Here is a 16,409-nt window from a genome sequence, read left to right on the forward strand (position 1 = left end):
AAGATGGGGACGGAGAAGATGGACAGTCTGCGGCATGATGGAGGCCAAAGTCAGGAAATAAAATGACTGATGAAAACGTTATTTCGGGCACCTGATAAATAGACGGTCCAGTAATCTTCCCTTTTTGGCTCCCAATGTAGTGTCAATTCTTTGCGTAAATCTGCGAACTAATTATAGATGCGCTGCTCTTCTTTTACTTGATGTGTTAATACTTGTTCCTTGGGTCACATGGCTGGGTAGAGCTCAGAGGTGTTTTTGCTTTGAGGTGGGGCGGCGGCAAGCCCTGATCCGGGCATAGCTTCCGGCGCAATCCTCCGACGAGCATCCTCCTCCTTTTGATGATGGGCAAGTTACGGGAGCATTCGAGGCATAGATGGCCATTCCTCTTTCCCCTTTTCGACTTGCTTTGGCGTGTTGAGATGAGACGCAAGGGGGCACGGTTCGCCTCCCCTGGTCAAGAATCAAGATGCATGGGCACCGATGATTTGCTTGAGGAGGAGGAGAAAGTGCGATGACGCGAGATGCTGGATCTGCCCGCGCAAAGGCCAAGCTTCCGGAGTTGGTGGAGGAACAGGCTGTAAACCCTTGAGCGTGGGGCCGTGGCTGCACTTCCGTCCGTGTTGCCGCTCTGGGAAGCAGGCGGCTCGGCGGTACCGTTTTTAGTCCGTCCTGGTGCAGGGTACCTGAAGAGGTGCCTACTATACGTCAGTGGTGTGCCGGCAATTCTCTCGTGTGGTTTGGCACGCAGATGGATCGGGTTTCAGGGTGGGTGTGCTCTCTTTTCTTTGCTTCTGGTGTAGGACGAGTGGACGGGACGACGGGACGAGGGTGCATCATGCGACGGAAAGCGAAGGCTTATCCGTCCATGGGCAGTGGACGGATCATGGACGGGGACGGGGGACGTGCGCGCGTGTCTAGACCGGTCGGTGGGCATGGCCGTGCGTCGTACGTGCGTGGTGCAACCGGTTTCGCAACACCCGGCAGGGCCGACGACGGGCATGTGCGCCCAGGCGAGTGCGCGCCGCGATCACGCAAACTCCTTCTCTTCCTGCGATCGAGTTAGGTCGTAGTAGGAGCAGGACGGACGTGGTAATCGTTGCGAGTTGCGTTGGTCCCCTGGCCCCGATGGATCGGAGTTCGGACGGGGCGCGCTGTGCTATCCATCCATGTGTCCACGTACTAGTATCTAGCTAGTGCCCCGTGCTATTGTGCTAGCAACCTGAATTGATTGATCTTGATTCATAAAGGCATCACATCTTTTTGTTGCTACATTATGAAAGCTATTGACACTACTTTTACTCAGACGAGTATCTAGTCTGCTTTTCTTGTTCCAGCAGTTGTCATTAATTGCAAATGCATCACTTCTTGATTGCCCCTCATTGTAATCTCTGAAAAGGTAGGAGCACAAACAAAAGGCCTTATGCTCCCTGTCACTATACTCAAGCAAATGACCATATTCATCAAACCAAATCTAGTTTAAATCTCTGTTGAGTATCTCCAATCTCCCTCTACGGGTACTAAAAATTAAGTGGTGGCATGTAACGTCCCCTCGTTAAATATTGGAGCCTAATCTCATCTTGCTTCTTTAGATTGCTTGTGTACTCTGAAATCCTTTTTCGATCAGCCTGATCAGAAGGCAACTCATCTAAGTTAAGTTCTGTGTGAATAGTAGGTTTCGGGAGACTAGCTGCACTCACATGTGATGCACTTTATTTGCTTACTCTAATGGGTGACCTTATATGTGCGTGTATCTTTAACCGGATCTGGTGACTGAGTTTTCTTCGAATAATATCGCTCCATAGCCTAGATCAATCAAAGTCCACAGAAAAAAAATAGGGCAACAAATCACTATTGTACATTCGTACTAATAGGCTATTAGCTAGATAGAACATAGTATATGAAAGTAGATGACGAGATGTGATAACATAATCCAGTTACCTCAAATTTTGGGCTACAAGTGTTGCAGCTGGCAGCCTGCTTGTCGCCGGCGTGCGGCGGCCGAGGCGCCGAACAACACGAGCAGACAGAGGAGACATGCGACTTGGAAAACGAGCGGACGACGAGGCTTGCGTGTGGCTTCGTGCTTACATGACTAATCACAAGGGGCCTGCTAATCACGATTTAGGCCATGGACTCCTTGTGGGCTTTTGGCCCTTTGCGTAGCTTTTTTTTAGGGGTGGCCCTTGCATAGCTGTTCACATGGCCCTCGCGTTATTTGATGGGGTCAGGCAGGATTTTTTACTGGGTTCAGATCAGGCAACCCACGTACATACATACACGTACGAGGCAAAAGTTGTTGGGTTCACTTGAACCCAACGCTTCTATGTTGGCTCCGCCCCTGCTGTGGGCAGTAGTGTGTGCCTGATGCAAGTTGATCGATCTGCTTTCAATTGGAGGCTGGTTTCATGCGTGTTCGTGTTTTCTTGGGTAATACATAAAAAAAATTGTTGAAATTTCTTCGAGTCGTAGCAGCCGTTATTGGCTTACCCAAAGGGAAATAAAATAAGAGCTTCAATGAATGCAAAAGAAAAACTATATTTAGGTTAAGTCTGAATATAACATGCCTTCAAAAATCAATCCTCACATACTGAAAGTGGATAGAAAATGTGTGATTAATTTCTTTGATTGACCTTTAGCACAAAATACTGGTAGAAATTAACAAAATAACATTTAGTGGAATGAGAGCCCCTGCCTAGAGCTTAGTAAGTCCACTAATGTACTTCACATAGAAATTTACAGTTCTGAACTCAGTTTTAAATATTTATAGACCCTTCTAATTTGAATGAACTGCAATTAATATGAGGTATTTAAAAAAACTATGTATATAAAAGATTAACATGAACAATATAAAGAATTGCTTTGGATCCTAACTAATGACAAACGTGATCATCTCAGACTTGGGGTTCAAATGTGGATATTACTGCATCAGAACGATGAGCTGCCTGAAATAGAAGATTGGGCAGTGTACTCCTGTAGGGATCCTCCTCTCTCCTCTTCAGATACTTGATGCAGCTCTCCACTTCAGAATTGACATGCAAATAGAGGTGCTGGGCCTTCTCTTTCTCTTAACTCCTTCTCCCTCCCTATGCAAACAAGTAAACCAATCGAAAACACAAGAAGCAAACCTAATCCGACATGGGCTCTCTGAAATACGTCTGCATGCATTCCGACTCATTTTTCGATTATCTAAAAAGGATAACAGTGCAGCGTATGTTGACTTGCCACGAGAACATGTAGATAACTTTTCAGATTACTATTTGCTAGCGCAGCTGGCTACCTTTTGTTTCAATAGGCTCCCCAAAAGATGAAGCAAAATCTTCCTGAAATTTTTGGCGTAAGCACTACAGGATGCATATCTTTACTCTTTATCTCTCCCATAAAATCAGTCCCGAGGAACAATAAGATAAATAAAGATCATTGATTATCATGGACAAACTATTATTATTTTGCTTCTAAAATGAAATCAAAACATAATTTAGCTTTAGGCCCTCTTTATTTAGCTTGTTGTCATGGATATCATAAAATGGGTGCTCCAGAAGATCATTGTAGTCTAACAACATTTGAGGTGAAAAATATTGTTTCTAGACATTAGATAATCAAGGGGATAACATAGTAAGATAACATATTTTTTGAGGTTGCACTTACACCACATATATCGTCTTCTCCAACCAATCCAAATGCTATTATTATTGCTCCAAACCTTGATGCCAGCTGCAGAAATTCAGACTACTCAGGCCAAAATAGCTAGTATTCCTCTCCCCGTAAACAACTATGTCACCTTCCAGAACAATTGATCTTTTTACTGTCTAGAAAGATATATTATGCTCTCTATACCAAATTCTTGCTACGAACGATACAAAACATCCGCATCAGATGCAACTCTTAGCAGCAACAAGACAAGGATCAATTAATCCGCATAGTGTTGGCCGAACATTCCTTCCAACTGCATGGGTCAATAGATCATCTAAAAAGTGCTAAATATGAAACCAAAAGAGAGTGAAAAAGAAACCAAACAAACAATAATATTTTGTAAAAAAATCAAGCAAGCTAAACACTCACCAGACGATGAATCTACTGGATGTTTCCCATGACGAATTTCTTGGTGTTCCTGCCACCGCCGACCTGCCTCACCTGCCCTGGATCTAAAAATGCACAAATCATGAATACAACAAAAAGATCACCAAAATCATCCCTTGCTCATAAAAGTCTAGAAAGAGCAGTACGTACTCACCAAGCACAGAACCCAAACGACTTGAACCTCTCCCAGCCTCCCAAGTCCACAAATTCAGATTCTCAAAGCCAGCTTCCAACTCACCTGGCGATTTGATAAGCGTTTGGCACGTTCTGGCTTTTCCCAGCGAGGCAGCCCTGCTAGGGAGGCTCCTGGACTGATGGGCGCATGTGTAGACCGGTTGGCAATACCGCCAGCCCCGACGAGTACTTATAGGCAGCCAACAGGAAAGAGAAAACAAAAACGAAGCCCACCAGAAAAGTTCAGAAGGCAACGTGTCCAACTGCATGTGAGACAAACGTGGCAACATGCATGGCCATGCAGCCAACACAGCAAATCTGAAAGGGTCATGTGAACTGGGCCAGCGACATGCATGCCCATGCAGGGACGCGTGGAACGAAGCAAACCTAGAAAATCTAAAACGGGCACGTCAATTTGACCATGCAAACCGGCCAGTCAAACAAATATTAAAAAAATAAAGGAACTCTCCCGTATGACGTGTTGCACACGTAGAGATAAACAAGGGCTGCACACGCGTCGCTCAATGAAGCATGGTAAAAAAAATCCAAAAAAACCAGAAAAAAGGAACCCTTACGGGCCTAGTATTCTTAGTATTAGAGGGAGCCCTGGCGCGGAGGCATGCAACTCACCACAAACGAGCCGTGCACGTGAAGCTCCTCCATGGGCTCGGGGCTGGCTTTACGACGGGTCGACGCACCACGCGAAAGCCTATCATGTTGGAGAGAGAGCATAGGGCGCGTCTGCGTCGGCCTTGGCCCTTTTTTCTCCTTTGATTCTCTTTGGTTTTCACTAGTTTTCCTTGTTTTCTCAGTTTCTTTTCCCTTTTTGTAAATACACTCCTTATTTTTCATACACATTGTACTTTTTTGTGTACATCCGAATTTTCATTTTTTTTCTATTTATTAAATTTCTAAAAATGCATGATTATAATTTCTCAAATATATGTTTTAATTTTTTGTACAAATTTTACATTTTTTGTATACACCTAAACTATTTTTATATGTGTTTATTATTTTTAAATAGATGATTAGCGTGTTTGGAAATACTTGTTTTTTGAAAAAAAATTCAAATATGTGTTAACCATTTTCAAATACATGCTGAAACTATTTTTTACTATGAAAACATTTTTATGCATTGGATAATTAGTCTACCAAAGGTGTTAAAAACTTCTGTTGAAATGAGTGAACTTTTATCAAAATGTAACGTACACTTTGAATTTTACGAAACATTTAGTTGGGTTACACAAACATTTTTCTACATTGTATAACATTTCGAAAAAATGTCAGGAATATTTTTTTCTATTTATAAAATTGTAAAAACGCTTTGATATTATGATCTGCCCGCGCAAAGGCAAAGCTTCCGGAGTTGATGGAGGCAAAGCTTCCTTCCTTCCTCGCGCGTGGGTCCATGGCTGCACTTGCGTCTTGCTGCGTGCTGGCCTCGGAAGCACGCTATGCGGCCGGCGCTACCCGGTGCGGTGCTCCCCTACAGTTCCAAGTCCGTCATGTCCTGGCACAGTGCAGGGTAGCAGCTACGTCAGTAATGTACTCCCTCCGTTCCAAATTACTCGTTATGGTTTTAGTTCAAATTTGAACTAAAATCACGACGAGTAATTTGAAACGGGGGAGTAGTAGTAGCAGTATCTCGTGTTTGGTTGTTTGGCACGAAAATGGCAGGCAAAGGCACGGATGGATGAGGATTCAGGCGGGGGTCATTCTTTGTTTCTGGTCCAGGGACAAGGGGACGGGGCTAGGGTAGGGTGCATCTGCATCCTGCGACGGAAAACCAAGGCTTGCATGGTGCTACGGCTCGTCAGCTCGCATCGCATCCGATAGCTTGGGGTTGGGCTTGCTTATCCATCCATGGGTACGTAGTAGAGATGGAACCGGGTGGATGGATCATGGACGGGGACGGGGCACGTGCGCGGTACCAACCGGCGGGCGGCGCCATGTGTCCGGACTTCAGACCGGTTGGTGGGCGCGGCCGTACGTGTGTGGTGCAGCGGTTTCGCAACTCCCGGCAGGGACCGACGACGGGCATGTGCGCCCACCCGAGTGCGCGCCGCGATCATGCAAACTCTAAGGTGTGTTTGGTTGCAGTTTGGAATCAGGGACGAAGCTAGAAAAAATGTTTGATAGAATTGTGTCTATGACAATGGGGTCATCTTCTGCAAATAGATAGTGATTGGTACTAAGTCAGTGAAGAATTTCTTAATTTATTGGGGTTAATTGACCCCAATGCTTACAAGGGAGCTACGTCCCTGTTTGAAACAGTACCTGCATTATATGTCCATCTTAACCCAGCCTGATTGCTGAAATACAGCCTCAAATGCAGCAGATGCAACTTGTTTGGTTGCCTGCATCGCATCGAGAGGCGCCTACCCTCTGTTGTTTGGTTGTTTACATTTGTGCTTAGGATGTGAGCAGATACAAACTTCAGCTCTTTGGTTGCAAACAGCGTTTGTGTTCTGCTCACCCCATTCAAATGTGGTGGCCTTACCACCACACATGATCAGCACAAACAGCAACATCACAACAGCAAGATCAAATAAAGCAAGCAATGTAATGACAGCAAACTTAACACAACAAACTACTTAACTAGATAGCATAGTCTAGATTAAGAGCAGGGGCATCCTCCTTCCCTGCTGTGCCAGGGTGCTGCACCTGGCCAAAATATGAACATGTTCCCAACACAAGTCTCACCACACACCCTAAAATTTCTTCACTAACACCTGACTTCACTTAATTACATAGCCTGCTCGATGCCACCAAGGCAGTTGTGTCTGCTGCAACGGTACTTGCACATCACCGACGAGTCGTGGTTGTAGATCTGAACCTTCAGTCCGAGTCCGGAGATGCGCACAACGACGAGGTCGTCGGGGACGATCTTGTGGCAGCGGCAGAAGTAGTTCCACCCCGACCAAGCACCATCTGGCCCTCGAAGTTCTGGACCTGCACCCAGAACACGCACCTCTTGTTGGCTGAGAGTCTGACCATGCGCGGGAGTCGCTTGATGACTAGCCAGGTGTTCATCACCTCCACGAACTTGGGAGGGACGACGAGCATGGCGAGGTCCTCGTTGTCCTTGATCTGTGCGTAGAATCTCATCGGCTCCCTGGACCCTCCTCGTGGCCCTGCCTCAGAGATCGTCCCCTCAAACGAGGCACACTCATGAAGGCGATCCTGCCAGGAAGGTCCGCTGTCCTAAGCCACCTGTTCGTGGGGATGAGATCCTCGGCGCTCTCAGCTCCGGCCACGACCTGAACTCCTCCACTCGCCACATCCCAGTCAGTCTTCAGTATCTTGTCAGGCAACATGACAAGTATTAGTATCAAACAAAGCAAGCAAGCAAGCAAGCAAATGCCACTGATCAGTGGACTTGCCCAACAACAAGTGCCACTGATTAGTGGACTTGCCCAACAGTAAGTGCCACTGATAAGTGGCACTGATCAGTGGACTTGCCCAATAGCAAGTGCCACTGATCAGTGGACTTGCCCAACAGCAAGTGCCACTGATCAGTGGACTTGCCCAACAGCAAGTGCCACTGTTCAGTGGCATGTGCTCATGGCCAAATGGCAATGATCAGTGGCACTTGGTATTGGGCAAGAGCACTAATCTACTTGTTGTAGTGCAAATGGCACTGATCAATGACACTGATCAGTGACTTGCCCAATAGCAAGTGCCATTGATAAGTGCCATTTTGCCCAACAGCAAGTGACATTGATAAGTGGCATTTGCCTAGGACCCTTGTTGTTGGGCAAGTCACTGATCAGTGGCGTCTTCTTTGCTGCAACTGGCACTGATCACTGCACTATCCTAAACAAGGAAATATCTAAAAATAGCAACAACAAGTGCCAATAGCACCCATGTGCAGCCATGCAGATTTGGGACCATTGTACTACATGCACGTATAACATCCACTCATGGCACAAACCCTAGCTTCAACATGCAACATGAAAGAAGGACATGATCCTAACATGAGCATGCCATCAGTCAACATGATTCTATCATTCATCACTCAACATGAACATGACTCTAGCATGAACACATCTACTAGCATGTAGCACAAATCTAGCATGTAGTAGCACTCGCACTAGCATGAACATGATAGCATTAACATGAATCTAGCATGTAACACAGCTACTAGCATTCTAGCATGAACACAAGCAGTAGCACACGCACTGTACAAAACAAGAACAGATCAGTCCGATTGGATTCGATTGGGATCGCATCCAATCGGATCTGCTAGAATTCTATCAATCCTAGCACATGCCTAAAAAATTAGCCGCTAATCTACATCTAGGAGCAAGATTGTTGGGGATTTGACTCACTGGAGCACGCGTAGCCGCGGCGAACCGAGGCCGGGGTGAAAATCCCGGCGGAAACGATAGAGGTGGCGGAGCAGAGGACGAGCCTACCCCGGCGACGGCCTGCGGCATCGGCCCCGTGCTGAACGCCACGCCGGAGGTCGAGAAGGACGGCGCCCCGCCGACCGGAGAAAACCCTCGGACAAGGGTCAAGAAAACCCCCGAGGCCAATGGTGTCCCAACAAGGGGTGGCTCCGTCGACGGTGCCGGCGCCGAGCCCAGGACCCCCAGGTCCAGAATCGGCGGCGGAGCAGGAGCGGTCGGCACCACATTGGCCGGCACCGGCGCTCGTGGAGGCCGGCAGTAGATGGGGGACTGCGCCCGCAGCGCCGAGGCCAGGTCACGGCCCGAGTTCTGCAGCCCGGCCAGCCAGCGCTCCTAGATGCTGGAGACGCGCTGGTCGACGGGATCAGAGGGCGGCGCGGTGGTGGGCGTGGCGGAGCCATCAGAGCAGAGGAGAGGAGAGGGAGGGGCCGTGAGGAAGAGAGGGAGCGGTGGGAACAGTGCGCCTGGGCGGTGACAGGAGAGTGGGGGACGAGTAATGAGACGTCGCCTCTGTCTCCCGCGCTGCCCGAGGCATGCAACTGCCCCACAAGCGCGGCCGCACCTGGCCAGGCTCGCGAGAAACTGCCGATTCGGCAGTTCTCGCCGGGCCAGGCTGCGGGCTGCTTTGAGGTTCGTGCGGGCCTCAAACCGCATGCAGCCCAGCCAACCAAACAGGCCACACACATCCCGCGCGGGCCTGGTTGGGCTGCATGCGGGCAACCAAAGACGCCCTTGTACTCTCTCGCGGTTGAGTCAGGACGCCGTAGTAATCCTTGCTCCGGTCCCCAGATGGGTCGGACGGAGCGTGCTATCCAACCATGTGTCAATGTTCCTTCTATAGATCACTGCAAGCTCTACACAACGCTGAATGCTACTATTCTAGTGAATGGGGCGCGCCCAGGGCGCGCCGCCTAAAGGGTGACTAGGCGGTGCCAGGTAGGACAACGCTCATCCAGCAGCCCTTTTTGGCTAGCTTTACAATTGAGAGCACATTTCATTAAAAAAGACTGTTGCTTCAGTTCAGTACCATTGCCAGATTGGCGCATTTCACCTGATCAGTACTACAAATTCTATCTCTCTACAAAAACACTATAGTGATGCTGCGAGCTTGTCGCACTGCGCCGGCACAAAGGCCAGCATGTCCTGTCGAGGTCATAGACGACTTCTGTGTTCTGCTGCTAGTAGTTGCGGATGACGGTTTGGTCCCCGCCATCATGTCTAGCACCAGGCACATGACCTACACGCCGTTGTCCTCCAACACGTAGTACCCCAAGGCAGCTCCCAATCGCTGCCGTCCAGGTGGAGCGTTAGCGACAGCACCAGCACGGGCGCGCCCCCTGTCCCCTGCCACTGTCAGTTCAAAGCAGAGGTCCAGCTCAATTCAATAGATAGTAGGTTGTACCTCCTCTTTGATAGTTGAGGAGGCTCGGAGCTCTAGTATTACCTGCATTACATGCCTACTCATAAATTTAAAACCCGCTTGGTTAAAACCTCATATAACTTTCAGAATAAAACATGGCAAAGCAGAGTTTTGATAATAAAAGCATGCAACGAACCAGGATTTTTGATAAATAAAATCAAGAGGCCATGTTATGCTCCAACAAGCTATACTGCAATAGTCAGTTCTATCATCAAACTGATTACATAATAGATGATACATTGTTCAGGCATGTTCAGGAGATAAGCTTAAGATTTAAAACTGAAAATACATAAAAATCAACTGCCATATACATCCCCATAACTAAAGTAAGCACAAAATGAGAAAGTTATAGTTTTTTTAACATATTGCTTCTAGGTCTGTAGCACACTATACATTAAACTACACATGCCCCCTAAGCAATTTCAGATCTCCTTTCGAACTACAAAGTTCATCTAGAACTGTGATAACACATAACAATGAATAATCCATATAGGCAAAAACACCCAGAGTCTATCCAAGAAGACCGCCTTGACAGTGCAGATATATCAAACAGATCAGTCTAGATTTTAAGCACTAACAAATTCAGTTTTTGCTGCTCCCCAGAAATGGGAAAGCGATTTGCAGTCTCATACCTCTTTTCTGAGGTTGTCGCCGACGCCTCCTTCATCCCTGAGATCCTCCTTCGGAGCTCCACTCGCTTCAAGCTCTGTAAACAACACACACGCCACACCACAGAGAAAACACCAAATCAAGCGGTTAGCAATCCATCACTGCCATATAGGCATCGAATCCGATCCGATAGGCGCAATGAAAGATTCAAAACCTACTCATTGTTTCGTCGTCGTCGAGGAAGGCATCCTGAGTCGGCTCTGGCACACGAGCGGATCCTGAAGAAACTCCCGAAAAAACAGATCATCGTCATGTGGACCAAAAATCAGACGAAGATTTTACCTAGATCGGGCGCGACCAGTCACCTTCTGACAATCTGCAGTAAGCAAAATGGAAGCGAGGTGAGCAAACCGTCAAACCGATGGCAGGCACAATAAACATGCATGTCAATGAAGCAGTATTCTCAAATGATGTACTTACCTTTAATTATCTGTTGCAGGATAGAAAGTTGAAGCGATACTTGACTCCCTTTGATGTCAGGCTGGATAGAGCTCCGAAGAACTACTCTGGTTGTGTCGATAGAGCTTTGAAGAACTACTCTGGATAGTTACTGCTGGCTAAGTTTAAGAGTTAAAATAGTGTTCTGGTTGTGTCGATAGGCTCTGTTTCTACTCTTTGTAGGAAGAATGATTTGTAGATTTGGAGTCTACTCCAACTGAATTTTGTGTACATTGAAATGGAGATGCACCAGTAATTTTGTGTACATTGAAATGGAGAATTAGGCTTGGATTCCCATTACTCTTATCCTACCTCGGCAATTTCGGGTTAGGATAAAATCATGGGTTTTCCCAAAATAAAATAAAACATCCCAGTAAGAAAGTAACATAAGAATCAAAGCCTATCAGAGAATTAGGCACTTCTGTTGGCATGACAACAATCAGATAGAACAAAACCTACAGTCCTCAATTTTTATTCCATCTGTAAAAGATGAACAATAAACTTAATCTATAAAACTCGTCTCGAGACTGCCATACTTCACCTAGGAGCCAGGAAAGCTAGAGTGCATATCACACATACATTCAGGCAAGCAAATAACTTCGATTGAATCCAATCCTTTGCATATATGGCATAAAGGCATCTAGAGAAGAAAAATACTTGATGATGTCAGTCTACCTTGCCAAGCTCATCAAATCCATCCAGCTGATTAAGAAGCTCCATCCGCATCCGCGGGAAGTCATCACTGGTTCCCCCACTAAATTTTCTCCCAAAAATTTCATTGATTTCATCCATAAAGATAATGCATGGCCAGAAATAACAACTTTAAAAAATGAAACAAAATTTATGAGCAGCATAAATAAACAAAATGGTGATATAAGTTGAAAGATCTCATAAATGCATTTGTACTTATACTGAGATCAATTTGATTTCTTCTTCTCGGGCAAAGTTGGTACTGAGATCTAAAGTTTAAAATCCTTCAAAGCTCTAAATCATATGAGTTGATTAGCACTGGTGTTGTGCGAATTACCAAGTAAGATCATTGTCCCGTGTTGTGACAACATTAGTCCTTAAGCAGTAAAGTTGTGTTCATGCAAATAAAAATGAAAACCAAGGAGACCTTTCCAAGGACAAAAGATAACTCACCTTCAAATCCTTGGCAAAGCATAGCCTTAGTTCTTGAACTGAGCTCTTCTTGCAGATGATCTGCAGTGAGCCCCAAAAGAATGTTTGATAGTATCAATAGTATGAATGACATCACTGAGTGCACATTTTTTACCGTTGGAGATCAAGATATCCCCGATCGCCAGTATTCCCTGCAATTCAAATTGAAATTATAAAACTGTAAAAGAGACAATTTTCTATGACATATTTTAGTAGGAGTCAAATCCTCACTACAACTCAAGTGGTTTTATGTTTGTTTTCTTCATCTAGAAACCAAGCTAATTTGAATAACAAAGTTTTAGGTGTATAGCCAACAAAAGAAACCAACAATTCCTACAAGAAAAGACAGTAATAAGCTATGCGTAATGAGTTAATGGCCATATGCTTACTGTAACATTATATCTGATGTAGAGATCACGGGCAGTAGTGAAGTACTGTAATTCTTCCTGTACAGCAGGGGCCGAGCATGTTCCATGCCTATGTACAAATTAAACAAATGGCATAGATTTAGCAATGGAAATGAGACAATGTTTGTGCACATGGATAACAATTAGCAAGTCTTTCTTATGACAATAATCTAATTCATTAGGTAAATGGATTGAAGAAATTTCCACACTAAAGGATCCATGAACAACCGATTGAGCAGCACATATCAATGCCATTATGCAAAACAACATGCAAAGGAACAACACAAAAGGTTAATGACAATTCCAACCAAGGAGTAATTCTAGAGTCCAATCCACAGTTCTCACACTATACCTCATCATCGTACACATAGAAATTCGACATGATCGACCTGAACTATCTCAACACCATCCCAAATTCGATATAGATAGTTTGAGATTTCTCAGCAGCAACTTTGAATTTTCCATACATGTTCACTGGCAATCGTCATCCTCCTCCTCGAAGAAGAAGAAGAAGAGATTTCACACCCTATCTATCCTGGAGAGAAATTTAATCTGCAGAGATTCAGATTAGATTTGGTATTAGATCCAAAAGACATCCACGCTACTTCATGGATAGCGGGAAGACCGAAAGGGAGAAGGCCAACACAGAGACCCTCTATGCAAGAAACTTGTAGCTTCATAGGTAGCCTGAGCAATGGCTGAAATCATGCAGAACACCCAACAAACATATCACTTAGCACAAAACCAATAGCTCTATTACTACACCAGAAGGTTCATATAAGTACAGTTCTTGTGAAAATTAAAAGACATGCTTCAAGAACACCTAATTGGCAGCATTAAGCTTCTACGATATCTGCACAAACCAATTCTCTCACACGTGAGCTGCAGCTTAATTAAATAGATTCAGAAGAAACACGAGTACATATATCAGTGCATAAACCACTCTTCTCAAAGCTCAGCTGGTCTAAGTTCTGATATCTTCATTCTTCATATCCTCCAAAAAAATGCTTTGATGTGCAGAAACTAGACCACTTCAAGTTCTAGTGAATAATACAATTGTCACTGAAATAGCATAAGCACTTGCATTCCTATGTACTTTAGATAATGTGTTGGGTGGATAAACTGGTGTATTGCAAAGGAACACATGACAGAAAAATCGAATAACATACATCAAAGACAATATTTTACCATCTCAAATTAACTACTGCAACTATTTGATTTTGTTAATCACAAAAAAATCATCTTTCTCGTTTCCATCCTTTGTGATTCCTTTTGTCGTCTTATAAAGATTGTTTTCAGCACACATTCTTCATTTAAGCGCTATCCTATTAATTCTTTCATTATTCACATAAAAAAATTCAGGTAGGATATTATTTTGTTTGTATAAATATGTTACTATTATTATTTTACTTGACAAAAAAGACAACTCTGCCTCCAAAGGTTTGCTTTACATCTTCAGGCCAGATAGGTATGTGGCACTATACGACGAATTCAGTTATAATTCAACCAAATGGAGGACAAGCGTCCGAATTGCCGAGCATCAAAATCAAAATGAAAAAAAAAGAACCAGGAATTTCAGCAATTACTAACCTTCTTTAACCAATCCTAGCAAGACTGGCAAGTACTCTTCCAACGCCTGCAGGATATTACCAGTGCTAGATCCTTCACAAACCAGTGACAGAGAAAAAACAAACTCAGTGTCAGTTCAGAGACCAACATCTTGCACATCCTACAGATTTCTCTATTTTCTGTGTCGTACATGATTGCACGATGATTGAACTTAACAAATCGTGTTACATCTCCAATGCAGTCAGCGACCATGCATCATATGCCTTCAATAGTTACAGAAAAAGAGGCGTACGGAAGATAAGAAAGGAAAGAGACGCAGTCACCTATACTCGATCTCCAGACAGATCGTCTCTCTCTGTCGCTATGCATGAGGGACGAGGACGACGGCGGCGACACCACGGACTGGTTGGCCTCCTGGTGCGTCTCTCCGGCGCATCAGCCTAGCAGATTTCCTGTTTATCCTCCTACTTGCATTGTTCAAAACTGAACCTGCCTCACTTGTTAAATGATTTCAAATTAAACACTGTCTTAAAAAACGACCATGCTATTTATATCTTTAATGCCATTGATAATAGAATCTAAATTTCCATTCATGATTTTTTTAGCAGACAACGAGGCCAATAGATTGCTATGAGTTTTCTGGCAACCAAGGTGGAGTTTTTTTTTCTAATGTGTATCATGCATACAAAAGTAATATAATAGAACAAAGGAAATTCTGATGTTGCTATTAATCTGTTATCACCGTAACGCGAAAATATAAACATATATAACCTCCAGGTCCTTCGTCTGAAACCATCTTCTCTTGAGCATAAATCCTGCTCCCATAGATCATCGTTTGGACTGTAGTCAGCTCTGCAACGCAAGAATATATCAAATAGGTTAACAGAGTACGAACCATCAAGTTAGGGAGTTACCTAAATAAGCGCAGCTACTCATGCTCGTCTAATGAATATTTACTTGTACCCACATCAACTTGTCTAACTCCCGGTAATAGGAAATCTAGGAATTTTTGTACTTAGGAGAATAGATTAGCTTGCTGAGGTAGAACAGAAGCACTACTTAAAAAAGCATAGGATAGTAGAGTTCAAATGCCATAGTACCAATTTCGTGAGCACAACACCACAACATTTGCAGGCAGGCAGGCAGCCACTCAAGTTCATTTGTAACCTAAATTAATCGCCATCAATCTGAGAACCGAACTGCTAGTTCCATCTATATCATTAGCGTAAACCAAATGACAAGGACGAATCTACCAGAAATACAGGACCACGTGAAGCAATCATCCTACCCCAATTCAACAACAAGCAAATCGTATCGTATGGGAGGCGAGCACAACCGACCACGCAAGCGAGTTGAACCCAACGCACCTCAAGCCCGTGTGGCTCAGATCCAATCCTACGCCTACCAAATCGAGACAGTGGGGCGGGGTGGGGTGGCTGAAGGAACGGAACAAGGGAGCTCACCTGGGCAGGGTGGATGATGAAATTCACCAGCTTGGACTGGGCGTCGGTCTGGCCGGGCCTCTCGACCTAGATGACCCCCTTGAGGGGCATGTAGCCGTCGCTGACGCCGAGGAGGATAGGGTCCTCGGCAGAGGGAGATCAGGAGGGCCCTCGCCCGCAGCCGCGTGGGTGGGAAGGGAGGCGCGGTGGGGCGCGTCCCGCGCGCCGGTGGCTCCCCAAATTCGGCGAAGCTGATAAACGAGCAGAGGAGGCGGCGGCTGTGTTGGCGTGCGGAAGGAGAGAAGGTCGCGTGCAGGGAGAGCGTCGGTGGCTCGCGTCTATTCTTTTTATCGCTTTGTTCGTACAGTAAAAGCTGGCACAGTAAAAGTAGACAGATGGGCATCGCGAGGAAGCGCCGTTAATGCGCACCTTATTGTTTTGGATGTGCTTGAATCGCTACAGAACTAGTGCGAGTGACCCAGTGTGCTAGTACTACAGGACGAGTACATCTCTTATCTCTAGTGTTGTTAGTTAGAAAAATTCTCATTTGATTTGCTTAACAACGCTTGGCTCAAGCATGTAGTAGCACGCTTTATCCTCGCTCCTGCTTCACCTCCTCCGTTTGTGTTGGCAGCCCCTG

At 45.2% G+C, this 16,409-nt stretch overlaps 1 long non-coding RNA gene across 10 annotated transcripts; it reads right to left on the reverse strand.

Annotated features, from left to right (window-relative positions):
• Positions 1 to 9,602: 9,602 nt before the first annotated feature.
• On the reverse strand, positions 9,603 to 16,112 carry LOC119356293. 10 transcript variants are annotated; one of them, XR_005171897.1, is made up of 12 exons: positions 15,791 to 16,112; positions 15,099 to 15,179; positions 14,651 to 14,816; positions 14,349 to 14,420; positions 13,111 to 13,310; positions 12,741 to 12,828; positions 12,467 to 12,503; positions 12,334 to 12,393; positions 11,173 to 11,944; positions 10,911 to 11,068; positions 10,716 to 10,789; positions 9,603 to 10,013 (listed from the first exon to the last, which is right to left on the reverse strand). It is a non-coding gene; the product is annotated as an uncharacterized LOC119356293 (long non-coding RNA). The 10 variants fall into 10 exon arrangements; XR_005171894.1 differs by having other exon boundaries at positions 11,173 to 12,010; XR_005171898.1 differs by having other exon boundaries at positions 11,173 to 11,309; positions 11,866 to 11,944; positions 12,334 to 12,503.
• Between the last annotated feature and the right edge of the window lie 297 nt (positions 16,113 to 16,409).

The sequence above is a fragment of the Triticum dicoccoides genome, chromosome 2A (genome assembly GCF_002162155.2).
Source record: "Triticum dicoccoides isolate Atlit2015 ecotype Zavitan chromosome 2A, WEW_v2.0, whole genome shotgun sequence".
Lineage (NCBI taxonomy): Eukaryota > Viridiplantae > Streptophyta > Magnoliopsida > Poales > Poaceae > Triticum > Triticum dicoccoides.